The sequence below is a fragment of the Vicugna pacos genome, chromosome 25 (genome assembly GCF_048564905.1).
Source record: "Vicugna pacos chromosome 25, VicPac4, whole genome shotgun sequence".
Classification (NCBI taxonomy): Eukaryota; Metazoa; Chordata; class Mammalia; order Artiodactyla; family Camelidae; genus Vicugna; species Vicugna pacos.
In genome coordinates this window covers 1,668,746-1,687,708 of record NC_133011.1, presented here as the reverse complement: position 1 = coordinate 1,687,708, position 18,963 = coordinate 1,668,746, and the positions used below count along the sequence as shown (strand labels likewise).

General features: G+C 38.9%; 2 pseudogenes; one reads left to right on the top strand and one right to left on the bottom strand.

Moving 5' to 3' along the window:
• Positions 1–7,211: 7,211 nt before the first annotated feature.
• On the bottom strand, positions 7,212–11,691 carry LOC140689141 (SS18-like protein 2 pseudogene; annotated as a pseudogene).
• The window catches only part of LOC140689140 (tRNA (32-2'-O)-methyltransferase regulator THADA-like), a 126,166-nt pseudogene continuing 118,666 nt past the window's right edge, over positions 11,464–18,963 (top strand).

Sequence of the window (18,963 nt, the reverse complement as noted above, 5' to 3'; positions counted from 1 at the left end):
ATTGTTGTATTTCCCTCCCATATCACTGTGACACTAACACAACCACTCTCCTTCCTTTACCTGAAAAGAGAGCACCCTGTGATGACTTAACCCTTAACAGGGAACTCTCCATGTCCCATAGAGACTCCTTTGAGTATTCCTGATTTAATTTTGTAACGGCTCATACTTAAAAACTAAAAATTGCCAAGCAGGCTATCACAGACTTGAATTTACCCTTGAAATTTAAGCTTCTCGCAGAAATTAAATCAGTTCAGATGACCCTATAATTGCTCTTGCCCAGTGCCAGCTAACAAAAGATAAAATATTTGTACTGATAAGTAGGTATTGTTTGGATTAGTCTGTGATTTCAAAAGGCTTCAGAAACAAAGGAGTTCCTGACCACTACAGGAGCCCTTGTAAAATGGACTGTGAAATAAAGACTCTTGAGATGTTTTGCTGGTACCTAAAGAGATAGCCATAATAACAGTGAACATTTAACAAAAATCCTTCATGATATTACCCCAAATAGCTGAGAGAAATTAGCTATGATGTAGAACCAAGATTACTGGGCCAACAGTGTTTCATGGAAAGAGACGGGTCTATTGAAAGACTGAACAGTGAGAGAGGCTGTTGTCAGGCTAAAGACTTAATGTCCCCAAAGGTGCTGATTTGTTTCATGTGTTCAAGTCTTGCACCACGTTGTTCCCTGTGCTGGGAAAAGCTATAATGCCACCCTGTTTACAACTTAATCACCTTTACATCCTGAAAAACCTTTTGCTGTGTGGCTTCTCCTGCCCTACAAAAGCCTAAGTAATCACTCGCTACTTTGTCCCATCACTATAATCGCTGATTTCTCTGTTCTAGCCTTTGCCAATGTTTTTCTTCAACACTAGATGAAATTCCTTAGAGAACAGAAAGTATGTCTCATATACTTTCTATGCTTAGGCACTAGGAACTCAAAGGGGCTAGCATTGGAGTAGGTACTCACTAAATGTTTGTTAAATGTATGAATGAGTAATTGTACTGATTCTATACGTAATTTACTGATGCTAGTTCTTGGAGAAGACAATGGCTGGAAAAGCCCAGGATTCTCCTACATCAAGAAAAGAATGACAGCAGAGTAAAAACCAATATAATTATAGATATGGGTAAATAGATATAGATAGAAAAAACAAAATAAAATTTATCCATCTATCCATCCATCCATCCATCCATCTGTATTCTAGCTCTTGCCTGATTAGTAAAGGAGGTGAAAAATCACAAATGTGTCTTATTCAATAAACTTGTTAATATTTGTCTCCAGTTAGTTCCGTGAAAGCAGAAGCTGAAATGGGCTTTGGATGAATGATGTTTATTAGGGACCAACTTCCTGTTGGAAGGGAAGGAGGTAGAATTGGAGTGCAAATGAGATGTATTCTCCCCAAAGCCTCAGGAAATGCCATAGGGAGTCCTAGAGCACATACCACCCCCAGTCAGAGTTGTCCCACAATGACCACAAACATACTATCAGTAGTTGGAAGGGAAGGTATGTGCTTAGATGTGGCCAACAGTTCAGGGAAACCCTGATGGAAGTGACAGCTGGAGGCTGTCGGGTCACCGAATTCCAAGCAGCCTGGGCAGCAAGTCCTTCCTTGAAGCAGGACCTCTGGATCCACCGCAGTCTTACTCCATAAACTTACAGTCACGATTACAAATGAGGTAGGTTATATTCAAATTTCCCTAACAAGAATGTGTGTATTTAAAAAGGTGTGGAAAACATCAAAGATGTATGATGGAAATCAGTATATTGGAAATATACTACAAATGCATTTTCCTCAGAGATACTGTTGGAATTTGAAACACTGCCTTGTAGCTTCCTTTTTTTTTTTTTTTTTAAGTTTGATGGGTAATATTTTAAAGTCAGAATATTGGTTTACTTCATCCCAAAAGAACATTTTTCATGGCAGGTTGCAGATCACTCTCTCCTTTGAGGTGTTGTGAATTTCATTATTCCATCCCTTTTCCCTGACATCAGGAGCCAAATATCCAAACATATTTCTGTTAAACTGATTCATATGGTAACTCCGTACTTAGTGTTAATCTTTTATATTATAAATGATTCTTTAAATCTTTTCTTAAAGCAATGAAGCTAATAGATTTCTTGAAACATTTTCAATATAATAGATAGTACTGAAGAATTTAAACATAAAAATTACCTTCTAGTGGGGGGGAAAACACCTTTCCTCTGAATCTAATACTTTTTTCTCTTGTGCTCTTTTTTTCCCCTGTGTCATCCTAGACCATTCTATTCTACCGTTGCTCTTTCTTTCTTACTGGTTCTAACCAATGTTTCATGTTTTTCTTGCCTAGCTGTTGTCTTTCATAGCTTATATGGAGTTCGCTATCAATAAGATCTAGAGGTCACCAATAACACATTAAGGGTTAATTCTGCATAAAAAAAATCAGACTCTTACAGACATTTGGAAAACTGTTTAAGAGACTCTTACATCTCAAGACTCTTGAGACCCAGGTGTGCTCCCCCATGCACTTGAATCTCTAGCTGTCTCTTGATTTTGTAGTCTTTTTCTCTTTGTTTTTACTAACATCAGAACAGAATGGCATTCAGGTAAGTCCAGCTCAGTTCTCTGGATGCTACTGGAGCACTTGTTTGTCACAGACTGTAGAAGGGACTAGAGGAATAAAGATAATTCCAGCCCTCCAGAATTCTGCTACCTGATGGGGTAGACATTCACATAAACAGATCATTTCAATACAAAGTGAAATGCTAATGGAGGGGTATACTCAATGGTCACTGGGAGGACAAAGAAAAGGCACCTAACTCAATCTAGAGGCTTAAAGAAAATTTCTAGGGATGATGACAGCTGATTTGAGTGTTAAAGGATGTTTAAGAGGCGTCCAGTCCAATATTACTAGAGCATCTTGTTGGGGTGGGGCACGAGAGGGGGCCCGCAGGAGGGATAAATGCCATGCCAAGTACCATATATTGTATCCTATAAGATATGGGGACCTGCTGGTTTTAAGTAGAGAAGTGCCTTGTATTTTGGAAATATCATTCTCACTGCTGAGCCATGAGGATGGCTCTGAATCAGTGGTTCTCAATGCGCCCTTGACAGCAGCTTCAGCATTGCCTAAGGATTTAAAGATGCGCATTCTCAGGCCCCACCTTAGACTGACTGAATCAGAAACTTTGGGATTGAGGCTCACCATCCGTTTCAACAAGCCCTCCAGGTGATTTTGATACAGGCCAAAGTTTGAATCACCACTCTAAATCAGCAGGAATATTTGAACAAGTCTGGAGCAGGGCTCAGATTAAGGAGGAACTTACATCAGGTACAGAATTTAAGAGGCTGGTAAAATTCTCAGTAACCAAGATAAATAATATGTTAATGTAATATTTTTTAAAAATCAAAATTGATGCCAAAAATTCGCAATGTTGTTTGTTTTAGGACCCTGTGTTATTGTGCAATGGGAACAGCTGTTTCCCATCAGCTTGGGGTTCCCAGGGCCCACATAGCTGTTACATCTCCCATAGGCAGATTGGGTAATGTGGGGTTCAGGGCTAGCTTCAAGCATGCAGTGGAACAGTGCCCTACATGCAGAAGGACCCCATGCTTAGCTGGTTTACTGCTCTGTGGTCACTGTCTTGAAATTCTTCATAATTTTAAAGAAGGGGCCCTGTATTTTCATTTTGTATGGGGCCCTGCAAAGTTTCTCCGGAATGGTTTCTAGATGTCTTTTTTCCTTCAAATTTTACATTAGCATACAGTAAATTCCGTCTTCTTGTTGTTGCAGAACTTTCATTAACTTTTCTGATTTGGGTCCGAAAATGAGAGGACATTTTGGTAACTGTACCCAGAGTACAGATTTTTCCTTTTACCTCAGGCTCCAACATGGCCCAACACAGTACTGGCCCAGAGACTTTTTTTTAATTGTCACAACTAAGGGGTGCTACTGACATCTAGTGGGTGGTGACAAGGGATGCTGCTCAACATCCTATAATGCACAGGACAGCTTCACAACAAAAAATCATTGGTCCAAAATGTCAACGGTGATTAGTCAGCTAGGAGGGAGTGGAGTTCGAGGGAAAGAAAGACTCAAGAGTTTTTGCTTGCTTAGGGCACAAGCCGTGGTATAGAGGATTCAGGAGGAGAAGTTAGGCAGAAATGAGGCAAGAGACTGGAGTTGGAGGTAGGGCACCTGAATAGAGATATTTGTTTAAAGTCAGAATCTGAATCTCTGAAGGGAGTTTAGGATGGTCAGCAGGTACCTCTACTGTGGTCCTCTGACCTACCCAAACCTTCAGGACAATCCATCCCTCCTGCTTCAGAGACACTACAGCTCAACCAGCGAACAAGGAAGGCAATTTTTGGCCTTTTAAGTCCCATGTGATTTTTCTGAAACTCATTAGCAGAGGAATAGTTTTGTGCATTTAAAATATTTAGGCCCTAAAGAGCTCAAGGTATAAAGTTCATTGCCATGCTATAATTTACAGGCTGGAATAACTGGCAAGTCCAAGTACTTTACTCTGAGGTGAAATAAAGATTCCATGGGAATGCTCCAAATGGACAGGAACAGAACCAGCATCAGCAAGCAGCATATCCCTGCTTGGAGAGGCAGCCTTCCTTTCCAACAGCTGAGACCACTTACAGGCCTCAGGACAGAGATAAAGCCCCATCAACCATTCTTGGGAAGAGCTGAAGGGATCCACAGTCCATCACAGTTGAATGCCAAAGTAATCTCCTGCTGCTTCAGTGACGTTTGCTGGTCAAGTTTCTCTAGAACTGTTCCTGGGTGACTTTTCTTTTCTTCTTCAATTTTTACATTTGTAGAAAGTGAATTCACTTCACTCTAAATATTTTCAACCTTCTTTATGGTCATCAATAAATGGCAAGGATTTTTCTTTGTTGTTTAAGTTTATGGGATACATTTTCTGACTACAAGATAATTTTCTACTTCCTGTTTTTTTAAACATTTATTCTTTAATTCTGAACCCACGGGTACCTCTGAAGGCAGCAATGTCCAACATCGTATCCCTAGACCATGGCACAGTACCCAGAACATGGTAGGGGTCTACAGTGTGGATGCTGTGATGTGCTGCCCAGATCTCCACTTCAGGACCAATTCATTTATTCCTCCCTGCCCCAGATGCGCTAATCTCAGCTGCTACAGCTCACTGCCTGATCAGTAACTAGCTGAAGGACAGAAGGACAGAGGCTCTGTCCCTTGCCAAGCCACCTTCAGAGCTCTCAGTAGGACTGGCTAAGGCAGAGGCTCTGTAGCGAAATCATCCCAGTTCAATCCTTTCTAACCAGTTCTGTTTACCTCAAGCCCTTACAAGGGTGGTTCTCAAGAATACTCCGCAGCAACCCTCCTTTATGCAAATCTCTGCCTAGAATCTGTTTCCTGGGGAACCGACTTAAGACAAGCTTAATAAATATTTGTTGAATAAATGGATGAAGGGGCTCTTCCATTGTAAACTATGAGGTTCCTCACCCTGAGCAGAAATAACTGTGGAAAACCTCTGACCTTAATTTATAGACTTAACATTTTATTTTGTCATCTCAGGCCCTAAAAGTCAGAGCTCACACTCAGATCATTCACTTAGCCTCTGGGTCATGCGTGACTTTTCTATGATGATAGTGTCAATACTCAGATGCTTTAGTTGTATTGCCATTTGGCCACCAGATGGCAGAGGTGACACTTGGAAAACCATTCTTTCTGGCTCTGGGTCACCTACTCCAGGATTTAACATTAAACCCAAATTATCCATTTAGTACCATTAATTCCCAAGACCTTGTTATTATAGCATTGTTTCATGTTGTAGGAAAGTGGCAATGACACAACTGGCCTCATTTGCATATAAAAGGAAAGTGTGTAATATAATGGTTAGAGCCCTAGACTAAAAATCAGAACCAAGGCACACTAGCAATTTGTTCCATTTTAATGTTTCTCCATCAGTAAAATGAGAATCCCAGCCCTGCCTGCTTCCCAGATCTGTGTTTGAGGAATAAACGAGAATGACTGGGGCTAAGGGAAGGGGTCTGGTTGAAGGGATTACATCTATTTCTCCCTAGTCCAGGAGAGCTCTGGGCCTAGGGGCCAGGATGGAGTCCTGCAGGTGGAGGGACTTTGCCTGGCTTCCAGAGTGATGGGATAGTATAAGCCTAACTCCTGGGCTGGCAGTTATTCCTCCTCTTGTGGGGCCCTCTGAGGTATGTTCCCCTTCTTAGAACAGCACAAAGGTTTCCTGAATGCTGTGGTACAGCCAGCATGGTTTATTTTTTCTGAGAATCCTCAACCTTGCCCTTCTGGCTTGTGCGTGCTACCAGACCAGGAAGAGGTGCCAGGTTTGGACAAATTTTTCAAAACTGCTATGGGATGGTCCCCTCACTGCCTGAATTCACCCATTCCCAAACCAAAGTCTGGGCACAGGCAGAGGCTAGCGCCAGCCAGACCAGAAGAGTCTTGTCCAAGCTGAGATGTGCCTGGCTAGATCTCCCCCAGATCACAGCTGATGGCCCGGCCCTGCAGCAGGGGAACCAACCGTAAGGCTGTGATAAAAAATGCACATGTGTCAAGGGGATGCCACAGGACTCCGTAGAGTGCGCTACTTAGGCCCTGAAGAAACACGACTTAGAGGAAGGCACTACAGCCCATGAACGGAAGGAGTTTGCTAAGAAGTACACCCACGCCTGACGCTGCGTCAAGTGGAGGAAGTAAGTGAAACATCACACAATTTGGATACATCAGTTTCAAGATGTTGTTTTAACCAATCTGTGGGGCAGTTGAGAAAATATTTGTATGTTTCTGTTCTAGCAGAGAGCACAGCACAGTGCATGAAAGAACAGGGCTATCAGGGAATACTGAGACGGTCCCACAAGCTGGAGCGTGGTGTATGGGGAAGGAAAAGAGAACTCACATGGAAGACAGCCACTATGTGCTCTTAAGTAGGGAAGGGATAGGATCAGAATTCTTTGGGAAGAAAAACTTTGAAGAACATCTAAAATGTTCCTTACTCATAATAAACCTGTTTGTTTTTAGAGAAAATCTGCTTAACTATTAAAATAAATATTTACATTGGGAATACTTAATTGAATAGCTTTTTTCACATTTTCTAAAGGGTCACAGAAGTTTCATTTGTTTTAAGCAGTTGAGTTGGTAAAGATCCTGTCTCTCTACTCCACAGGAAATGAATTACATTCAATTACACCTCCCAACAGCCAACTGGAAGATTATTCCATTGCTTCTGAAGCACTGGTTGGGTTGGCATCTGTGATGGTAGCCAAATAAATGAGATTTCTATGTAACACATGCTGGTACTGGGTGCACTCATTTGCCAGGCCTTAGTGTTCTGATACTCCACAACATAGTGGATCAGTTAAATCACTCTTACTCTCCTCCAGGACCCACTAGGTCATTTTGATTGACTTCTGCCCTGCCACTCAGCCAGTCTGGTATGAAGGCTACCAATGTCCCAGGAAGCTAGGTTGGAAGCCAGTCTCAGGCCCCAAGGATCCCTATGCATCTAGTAAACCTAGTTTTATGTTTAAATTCTGTGGCTGTCTTCTATGAAAATGTGTTATCACTAAAAAGCAAACAAGTTTGTAAGAACACATGAGCATTAGTGTTTCCCTAAGAGGTACCTGGAAATTATAATCAATCAACTCTTAAATAAATCATTCCTTAGGTGTAAACCATTAGTCATTTTAAGTATCAAGAGAAATCTGCAGACGTGTTGTAGATCTGTGGTAGCTAGTCTCCAAAATGGACCCCCAATTATACTAGCCTCCTAGTATTTATGGGTTGGTGTAGTCCCTTCTCACAATAAATAGGGCTGACCTTTGTAATCAATAGGATATTGTTGAGATGTGTGTGACTTGTGTGGCTAGGCCATAAAAACCACTGAAGCTTCTACCTTGCTCTCTCTGGGGAAGGCCAGCCACCATGCTGTGAGAATGCTCAAGCAGCTTGGGGGAGAGGCCCACTTAGGGAGGAACTGAGGCTTCCGTCAACAATGAGCACCATTGAGTTAAGTCATCTTGGAGATGGATCCTTCAGCCCTAGCTAAGCCTCTGGATGACTGCAACCTTATGATAGACCCCTGGCCAGAAGCACTGAGACAAGCAACTGTTGAATTTCTGACTCATAGAAACTGAGCTAATAAATGTTTTTAGTGTTTTAGGCATTAGGTTTTGGGATCATTTATTATGCATCAATAGATAAATAATAGAAGTACTATGCTTTCATTCATTGACTTGGGGACAAACATATTAAGTAACATTTTATATTAACAAAGAACAAAATATAATCTTGTATTAATAAACAATAAAATATTCACATTCATAGCTCTAGTTTTGGACTCCATTTTAGACATAAAACTATTAAACAGGGCTTTTTATGAGGGATTCCTTAGTTATGTAAATTAGCATGCATTGCTGGCAGATTACCATAAATTATGCTTTTTTAGGATGTAAGGGTGACTATGCGACTGACAGACTCTATTACACTTTTCAGTTATTGAAAAACAATACCTATAGGAGATACTTTCTGATTGGGCTTGAAGTTTATGAACAAGTATTAAATGAACAGGCACTGAAGTCTTTTTTGGTGGTTTTCAAAAGGTCAAATTTTAATTATTCAAATGTCCTTCCAAATGTAAAAAATTTAAAAAACCATTATGCATGAAAGTGTGCCATTAGATAACCATAAAAATACCCTTCCCTGAGGGGAAAATGCTGCTTTACCAGGTACATATTTACAAAGTTAAACTATACTGAATAAAACATGGATATACTGATCACTTTTCATGATTTTATGTAGTCTTTTACAGTAAGATGTCAGTTAAATGTTTCCTCCTACACTTTCATATATTAAGGATTACTGATTCTTTAAAAAATTCCCTTGGGATACATTTTTAGAAATAAAATACATAAGCACTCCAAAAAAGGTTCATGGCCCAAGTTCATGCTGTGTTCTGAAAAACCCCTAGCAGAGAATTTAATTTAAAGTGGTCTCAAGTTGGTAGTGCCAGGTGACTACAAAAACAAAAGGCTCTTTTCCAAACATGTTACTGTTTCAATCTTTAAAATCTTAACTTTAATCTTGCCTCTATTTCCCCTAGGAGTTAACCACTCCATTTATTTGCCCCTTATATACTAGAAGTACTGGAGTGATCTCTGCTTAATCTTGTCATTGTCAATTCCTTTCCTCCCTGTCTCTTTTAAACCCATTCAAATCCACTCCAAGCAAACTTCTGCCCCTATCACTCTATGAATGGCAACTTAATCCTTCCAGTTGCTCAGGCCAGAAATCTTGGAATCATCTTTGACTCCTCTTTTCCTCATACCTCATATTCTATCCTTCAGAAAAATCCCATTGGCTTACTTCCAAATCATATCCTGAATCTGTCCACTCTTCACATGTTCCGCTGCTACCATCTTGGTCTGTGCCACCAGCATCTTGCTTGCTTAGTTTACAGCAACAACCTCCTCACTCACTGGTCTTCCCACTTCCACTAAAGTCTAGTCTCAACAATGTAGCTTCAGTGATTTTTTTGAATTATAAATTCATCCTATCACTCTTCAGCTCAAAATGACTTTCCATTTCCCTTAGAGTCAAAGTCCTTGTAAGGCTTTACATTACTGAAACTCCCTTGCCTCATTCCCTATTACCTATCCCTTTGCTCACTTGGCTCCAACCTCACTGGCCTCGTTGTTGTTCTTCTACACCAAGCTCCTGCCCTAACACCTTTGCACTGGTTGTTCCCTCCACATGGAATGCTTTTCCTCAGGGTATCTACATCTCTTGCAAATCTTTACTCAAGGAAGCTTACCCTGACCACCTTATTTAAAATGGTAACAGATCTCCCCTCCACTCTCATCTTCTAGTTCCCCTAGTTTTTCTACAGCAATTACCACCTTTTCATATAGATGTTTGTTGTGTTTCCCTCCTAGCTCATGCCCTAATTGAGTGCAGTGAAGAGTCACAATGTCTGCCCCTTACTTTCAAATGGCTCGGGAAAATTTAAAAATGATTGAAATCCACCGATTGTTTTCAGTAGGCCTGAAATAACATATATTAAAAAAAGGAAAACCCTTAAAAAATGATGTTAAAAAACCAAAATTCAACCAAGTAAATTTGAAGATCTAACTGACTTTTTTCAATGATTCATAAACCAAGCAGCATCCCATCTAGTAAATAGAAAGGCACCCCTTCAGTGGTACAAAATGGAAAACTGTTCTAGAAATGGGGGCAGGACAAGGAGGTTATGAACAAGAGAAAAGAAAGGATTGTTACAGGTAAGGTTACCTCTCCAGTGCTGACCAAGAAATTCCACTCCTGAGAGAGGCTGAAACTACAATTAAGTCTTGGTTTGCTGACCTGAGGGGGGGGGGCAGGGAGGTTAGTGGCTCCACCCTGGGCCTGTTGTTTCTTTTCTTCTTCTTGTCTATCTCTTTTTAAAAATAACAATGGTTAAGACGGTAAAATTTGTTATTTGCATTTTACCACAATTACAAAAAATAAGAACACATAGCTCCTGTAGAGTAACAAATATTTCAAGAAATTTTCTTTCAATTATACATGTGTGAGCAGTTACATGTAGTTGGTTTAAGGTACAATGTATTTCTTACTATCAGTCCAGGTCAAAAATATTGGAAAAAAAGTTGCTACAGAGAAAGTTCTGCATACACTCATCAGCTGAGATGTACAAGTAAGTTCAAAGCTGCACTGTCACAGCAAAAGCTGGAAAAAATCCAAATCTCTAGAGGAGTAGAATGGATAAATATGTCATGCTAAACAATAGAATACTATACAACAGTAAATGAAAAACTACATGAATTTTTTCTGAGGATGCCAGAAGCAATGCTGAAAGAAGCAAAGACATCGAGAAAACAAACGATTCCATAAATAAAGCTCAAAATCAAACAAAATAAGGTATGTTTGGTGACACATACACATACGATAAAACTACAAAGAAAAACAAGGGAAGGTGAGATAAAATTCAGAAAAGTGAAGATTAAAAACTTCAATTCATTCTTGACTAAAGGTTTGGTGAACTGGAATGTTTCTCAGTATTTCCCAAATTAATTGCATTTGAACACAGCCTACTGCCTACTTCCTGATCTTACCCCCTTCTCCTAGCTCTTAGTGTAGAAGTTGGCACCTACTTATTTATGTATTTTTAAAAGACTGAACCTAAAAAACAAAAACAAACCGAACTATCTGATTAATGAATTATCTGCGTGATATACACGTCCCAGAGGATAACTTCCAAGGCTAGCACCTGGCAATGCTTCAACAATAGCGCTTATTTACTGCTGAATGAATACATGCACTGTGGCGTAAGTTAGTTCACTTTAGTACTTCTTAACTTGGTCAAAATTCTTACTGTGGCTTTGGTTGAATGCCCGTCCCCTTCCCTACCCCATCTCACAGGCTCTAAAGTCGTTAGGCTCCTGGTTCCAGGCCCGGAGTCAGTTTTCTCCTCGTCTTTGCGCTGAGGAAGCTGAGTGGAGAAGGGTGGAACGTCTGGGTTGAGGTAAAAATGCTTCCCAGGCACTCAGGGCTGTGAAGCCCACAGTCTAAGCTGCCCTATGGGGATGGAGGCGGGTGGCGTTCGCCCCAGGGATGGAGGTGAAGCACCGCGAACTCTTTCAACTCTTTCAAAGTAGGGTCTGACCAAATGCACTAACACCGGTTCCCCGGTGACATCACGACCTCCCTGGACTCCTGATTGGAGGAACTTATTAGCTCAATTCTCGCGATGATTCCTCCTCCAGGTCCTCTTCACCCTGACCCGGTAGTGGACTACAGACCACGCTGTGAGCCACGGAGACACCGTAGACCTAGACCAGCTTCCGGGGCTCAGCGTGACGGCTGCGACTCTTCTCAGACGCTCACGGGCACGAGGTTTGGCTCTCAGGCGTCCTGTTTGCCGGAACCGCGGTGGCGCCCGACTCTCCACCGCTCGGCTCCGCCACTTTGCTAGGGTCGCCCGGCGACATACCTAATCCCGTCCTTTAGTTACGCGAGAATTTGGCGGTCGCGAACCTGTTTTTCGGTCGCTTAGGTCTCCATGGAGATAGCATCTTAACCACTTTTTTTTTCACCTGTCATTCCCCAGACTCCACGTGTTTGAATGTTTGTGGGAGTCAGCTAGAAAGGTGTAGTTGGGAGTAGAGCAGCAGTCAGAAGGTCAGGAGTATAATTTGCTGAGCATCTCTGGGCATGTCAGCAGTGCCTTAGGGTGGGCATGGGATTTCCCGTTATTGGGAGGCCAGGTTCTTCAGGACAAACGTTTAGGCATCCATTGAGCACGCATAAGCACCCAAACCTCTTTCTGTGCAGTGTTGAGGGTTCCAAGATCAAAGCCTGCTGCAAACTTGCTCACCATTCACCAGAGAATAGTATCCCCAGTTGTCTGTCCCTATCCCTTCTAAACTTTGTTTGTTGATGATCACTAGGAAATGAGTCCCAGTAATATCCCCCTTGATCTAGTCATGTCACTTTTCAAATTCTTACCTTGTCAATGCCTTTTTAGCTGTGTCCATCTTTATTGCCATTTTCTGTTAAGTGACTTTTCACATTTCATTGCTGTATTGATTTCTTTGCAAAGGGACTTTAGGTTCTTCAGTGTCGGGACTGGCTTGTCACTTGGCTATAGAATGTACTTAAGATGACAAGTTGTCCAGTTTTCTGCCATTAAAGGCATACATTCCTTTTTGAACATCTCTGACAAGTGGTTGTTAATTAGCTGATTTGTTTATTCATCAGACACTTACTAAGCCACCTAATATATGCCAGGTACTGTTTTGAGAATTGAGAATTAAAACAGTACACAGAACAGATGAAAGTTTTTGCCTTCACGGATTTTATCACTAGGGAAGATAGACAATATACAAATAAACAAGTTATTGTAATTTCAGGTAGTAGTAAGTGCTATGAAGAAAATGAAGTAATAGAAATGGTCTGTTTGTGAGTAGGAGTCGTGGCATTTTAGACAGAGTTGTCATGGAAGGCTTCTTGGAGGAGGTAATATTTGAGAGGAGACCTGAATGATGAGGAATCAGCCTTGCAAAGATTTGGTGGAATAAGCATGACAGGCAGAAGTATCAGCAAGTGTGAGGTCCCTTAGATGGAAGTAAGAGCACCAGGGAGTGCGAAGCCCCTGAGATAGTGAAGAGAAGGTTAATTTGAGATGAACTGCAGAGGAAGGTAGGGCCAGATTATTTAGGGCCTTGAAGACCAAAGTCTCAGGTTTGAATTTTATTCTAAGTGTAAATAGAAGCCCTTGGAATGTTTTAAGCAAGAGAATGATTAGATTTGAAGAAAATTGCTTTGATGACTGAAAGGAAGCAAGTTTGGAGACCAGTTGGGAGGTTACTGCAGGAGTCCTGGTGAAAAGGTTCCATTCAGTTTCTGTTTGGATATTCCCAGTGCTGGAAAATTCTCTGAAAGGCAGCCCATTCTATAATTGGACCAATGAGTTTTTCCTTTGTATTGAGCTGAAATCAGCCTCCCTGAAGCTTGCACTGACTTTTCCTAATTCTATAGGCATCTACAAATTCTATAGCCATCTGAGACAGAATGTACCTTTTCCTCTTCTCTCCAAAGCAGTCCTCTGACAACAGCAGCTCTTTTGCTCCTTAAGATGTGGCCACCAGCACAGCACCTAGTGTTCTGCATGTCCCCTGCCCTGTGAAGATGACCAAAGGGTTAGGCATTCCCTTGATCTAGCTGACTTCTAATGTGGTTTCTAGCAGTCCTGTTGTGCTGTTGGCTCACGTAATACTCAGACTTTTCAAATCACATTTTGCCTCCCCTCGTCTCCCCATCCTATATTTCTAGGTTATATTTTTCTAATCTAAATGCAGCACTTTACATTTATTTCTATTTCATCTTGGTAAGTTTATTCCAGTTTATTGAGCTGTTTTTTTTTAATCCTGATTCCATCATCCACCATATCCTTCCAGCTTTGTGTCTTTTATAAATTCACTGTGTTATGTCCTCTAATGTCTACATTACAAACTCTACTAAAAATGCTAACTACCAAGAGCCCTGTGTGGCATTTCCTTAGTGACTTGTCTATAGATGGCACTGTACTATTAGTGTATATTCTTTGAGTACACGTGTTCAGTTCATTATGAACCTTGTTAGCTAAAACAAACTCCGTTAACTAAAAAGAACTCACAAGGATAGTATGTGAACGTTTATCACATACTTTGCAGGAATCAAGATACAATATGTTATGATGCCTCCTGATTTGTCAGTCTAAGAAGTCACTGAGGTTAGGTAGGCCCAGTTTATTTTTGAAAAACTATGCTGGTTTCTTTGTTATTACTAAAATGAATCTTTGCTGTATTTTAAAATATAAATATCCCCCCAAAAGAAAACCTAAAAATTAAGTAAAATAAATACAATATAAAAACTGAGTAATAGTAGGTAAAAGTAACTTTAGACAGTAATAAACTCTTCTTGAGCTTAAAAAAAAGTTTTTCGAAGCAGAAATCCTTAGACCAGTAGTTCTCAACCTGTGGCAGCTTTGCTCCCCAGGGGACATCTGGCAATATCTGGAGACATTTTTTGGTTGTCACAACTTGGAGGAGGTTGCTGTTGGCATCTAGTGAATAGGGGCCAAGGATGGGTTAAATATCCTACAATGCCCAGGACAACACCCTACAGCAAAGAATTATTCGACCCAAAATTTCAGTAGTACTGAGGTCAGTAGTGCATTAGACAATATTTTAAAACTCTTCTTTCTTGTAGTGACTACTGTTAAATCTATTTAAAATGGGTGTAAAGAAGAAGAAACAAACACAAGTTACTTCGTTGACCATTTGTCATCCGGACCTTGAAACTTTGAGATGTAAGTGATTTCTGACTTCATTTGTTGATTTCTTTTCTAGGTTGCAAACAAGAGTATTTTTATCTCTAGGACTCTGTATCACATAATGTTCAAACTCTTGCTATTGAATTATTCCATGTTCTTTACATTGAGCTTTGAATGTAAAATGATTTTCTTAAATGTCTATCTACTCCTATCTTTAGACTAAGTTCTGCCAAGTTTGTTTATTTTGTTTATAAATATTTACATTTTATAGAATATATAACAAAGGCAAATTCATGTCCATATATTATTAAGTCACTGAAGAGATCTTTGTGTGTGTGTTATGTAGCTTTGGCTGATGTGGAAGGGAAAAATCTAGCTTCTTTGCTATTACGTTGTGTGCAACTCACCGATGGAGTGTCACAGATCCATTATGTTAAACAGGTAAGGCTGATTTGATATTCGTGGATGCATCTTGAAGATTATCATGCTATTATGGACTTCTAAAGTTAGCTGACAATTTTTGGCTCCCAATTACTTAATATCAATGTATCTTTAAAGAAAAGGGTTTTGTTTTTTTGGTTCATTGTGTGATAACTTTTTATTCAGAGTAATGATAGAAACTATATTCAGGCTCCTGCCACCACTGAAACTGTAAATAGATAGGTTAATGAGGTAATTGTGCATACCTTTTTTGTGGTGATAAATTTAAAAAAATTATTCCTGTTAATCAAAACTTTTTAGCAGGAACATCAAAAAGTTAACTTAAAATGTAAAGACTTATCTCAAGGGGCAGCATTAAAAAAAGAAAGTAAAGACTATCCTTACTAGCATTTCAGTATTAGGATTTACTATTTGAACCTGCGTAATAGTTTTTTGGAAATCAATTAAATGTATTGTAGTGCTACAGAATTCCTGTACCTTAAGCCATTAACATGTCTGTAGTTCTTAATGAAGGTGGGTCTGGAGGAGTTGGGGGCATGGCTTTAAAAAATTAATAAATACTGAAATAGGTATTTATCAGTACCCTTAACAATGTAGTGTAAAAATATTTCACATTATAATTGAGACTGAAAAGAGTATTTGAATCGATGTTACTTTGCTATATTTTATATCAGAAAAAAATTACTATGACTTTGAATTTTTTGGATTATAGATTGTGCCCTTACTGGAGAAGGCAAATAAAAATGGCATGTGTGATCCCACTGTTCGAAGCTGTTTGGATATTTTAGCAGGCATTTATCTTTCTTTGAATCTGAAGAATCCTTTGAAGAAAGTCTTGGCAAGGTAAGAAAAAAAAAGAAAGAGAAGTTAGGCAATTAAATGTTTAGTTTGACCAAAAGTAACCAATAGTTAAGGTTTCTTCTGTGGTTTGGTAAAACTGAACTGAAATATATCACTTAACAATTTCATTCACATGGTTTCACTTTGTTTTGTTTATTTATTTATCACAACTCTGTAAAAATATAAAAAGCCTTCTCAGGTAATGGGCCTTTAAAAATCAGGCTGTGGGCTGTAGTTTGCTGACACCTGGTTTAGTCTAGATGCATTTAATACAATTATTGGTTAAATTTAAATCTGTCATCCTGCTGTTTTTCCTCTATTTGTCCCCTCTGTTCTTGATTTAAACACATTTCTAATTACACAGGTAGTATAGGAATATATGCTTGATGTAAAAACTTCAAGCAATGTAGAAGTACACAATATAGAAGTACGCTATTTCTGATCTGTCTTATTTTTCTTAGCAAAGGTTATCACTTAACATTTTGATGTCTCTTTCTAGACCTTTTCTTTGGGTCTAGTGTGTGTGTTATATTTTAGTTTTTATTTTTTTATATTAATGGAATTATACTCTACATATTTCTCCATAGCTTGTTTTTTTTACTAAATAATGTCTTAGAGATATTTCATGTCAGTGTAGTCCTTACTCTTTTTTTTTTTAAATTATGGTTTAAAAGAACACATAACATAAAATTTACCATCTTAATCATTTTTGAGTGCTCAGTTCAGTAGTGTTAAGTATATTCACGTTGTTGTGCTGTGGGTCTCTAGAACTTTTTCATCTTACAAAACTGAAACTCTGTACCCTTGAATAACAATTCTTTATTTCCTCCTCCCTTTGGCTCTTGGCAGCAACCATTCTGCTTTCTGTTTCTATGATTTTGATTGCTTTGTATACCTTGTATAAGTAAAATATTTGTATTTATCATTTAGACTGACTTAATTTCCTCAGGGTTCATCTATGTCGTAGCATGTGATAGGATTTCATTCCTTTTCAAGGCTGAATAATACTCCGTTGTATGTATATACCATATTGTGTTCATCCATTCATCTGTTGATAAAATATTTGGGTTGCTTCTGCTTCTTGGCTATTGTGAGTAGTGCTGCTATGAACGTGGTATGCAAATCTCTCTTTGAGATCCTGCTTTCAGCTCCTTTGGTTATATACCCAGAGGTGGGATTGCTGGATCATATGGTAGTTCTGTTTTTAATTTTCTGAGGAATTTCCCTGCATTTTTCCATATGGCTGCACCATTTTACATTTCCACCCAAAGTCTTCATTCTAACAGCCATAGATATTCCATAATAAAGATGTACCAAAATTTATATGTGCCATATTACACAATATTTAATTGCTTCTCCATTGATAGTTTGTTTTTAAGTTTTCATTATTTCAACAGTGTTGCAATGATAACCAATGATAGCAATGATAATTATGTATATAATTGAATATGTGTATTCCTCTGAAATGAATTCCTAGAAGTAGAATTTCTTGACCAAATTTACGCCTATCAAAATGTTTGATAAATACTGCTAAATTGTATTCCCCTCTAAATGATTCCAGCTTATACTTCCAACAGTGAATAAGAGTGCCTTTTTCTTCATATCTTTCCAACACTGAATAAAGTTAATCTTTAAATCTTTTAAAATCTGATAGGTGAAAAATAGTATTATGTTATAATTTGCATTTTCCAGATTACTAGTGAGATTGAACATTTTTTAATGTGTGGATTTTGACTGTTTGACTTTTTTTGTGTTTACACATTTTTGTTTGTTTTCTTGTCAGAATTTCTTTTTTTCTTTTTTTTCTTTTTAGCAAGTGTATTTATTGTGTCATAAAGCAAATGATGAAATCCTGGCCAGTTCCAGGGTTTTGGTGAAGTGGTCAACAATGTCATCAAAGATCCTGATATTTTCCATCTTTTTTTTCCCATTGTGTTGGCCCTGTCTTCCCTGAGAGTTACAAGGGTCTGTGGCAATTACAGACACCTTACATATAGACTGTATTGCATCCAAAAGACAAAAAAAAGAAAAGAAAAGAGAAAGAAAATTTCCTCTTTTGTATTTCTTTTTGTTGGAAAGAAAAACATTTTGTGGACGGTCCCAAGGGACTTTTCATTGAAGGCCCTGTCAATTTTCATTGTCAAGACTGGGCCGTATGCACTCTCTCTGGTTGTGACAAATGGCTGGGAAGGAGAGGTCTCACTCTTTTAGCCTCTTTAGTGGGAAGTGGACTTTGCCAGCAAAGAAGGGGAACACCTGCAAGATGGCAGCCAACCACAGAATGTCTTTTTGATTTATAAGAACCGCATATAGATTGTGTGCCAAATATAGTGCTTTATCTTGTTATTTGTTTTTAAACTTTCTTCATGGTGTTTGCTTTATAAAATTAAAAAAAAATTTGTAATCCAACCTAATATTTTCCTTTGTATAGATTTCTGAGTTTCAGCTTATATGTATTTTCTCTAATATAAGATTATATAAAATTACTTCTCTTTTCTTAGAATACTTTTTTGTTTGTTTAACTTTTAAATCTATCTGGAATTAAGTTTGTAGTGTGAGGTAGAGATCCAAGTTAGTTTTCTTTTCTGTATGGGGGGCCACTTACCCCCAAACTACTGAATAGTCCATTTTTTCCCCACATAGTTGAAATGCCATCTTATTATGCTCTTTGTTTTTGTATAAACACAAGTTTAATTTTAGACTTGAGTCTATTTGTGTATACCCCAGCATCCACACTTTTATTCAGTGTAGTTTGATAATGTGGTTTAATTATGTACTAGAACAAATCATCCCTCTACTGACTCTTCTTTTTCAAAATATTCCTATTTTTGAATTTTTTTCCTCCCAGAAAAGCTTTAGAACTATTGAGTCAA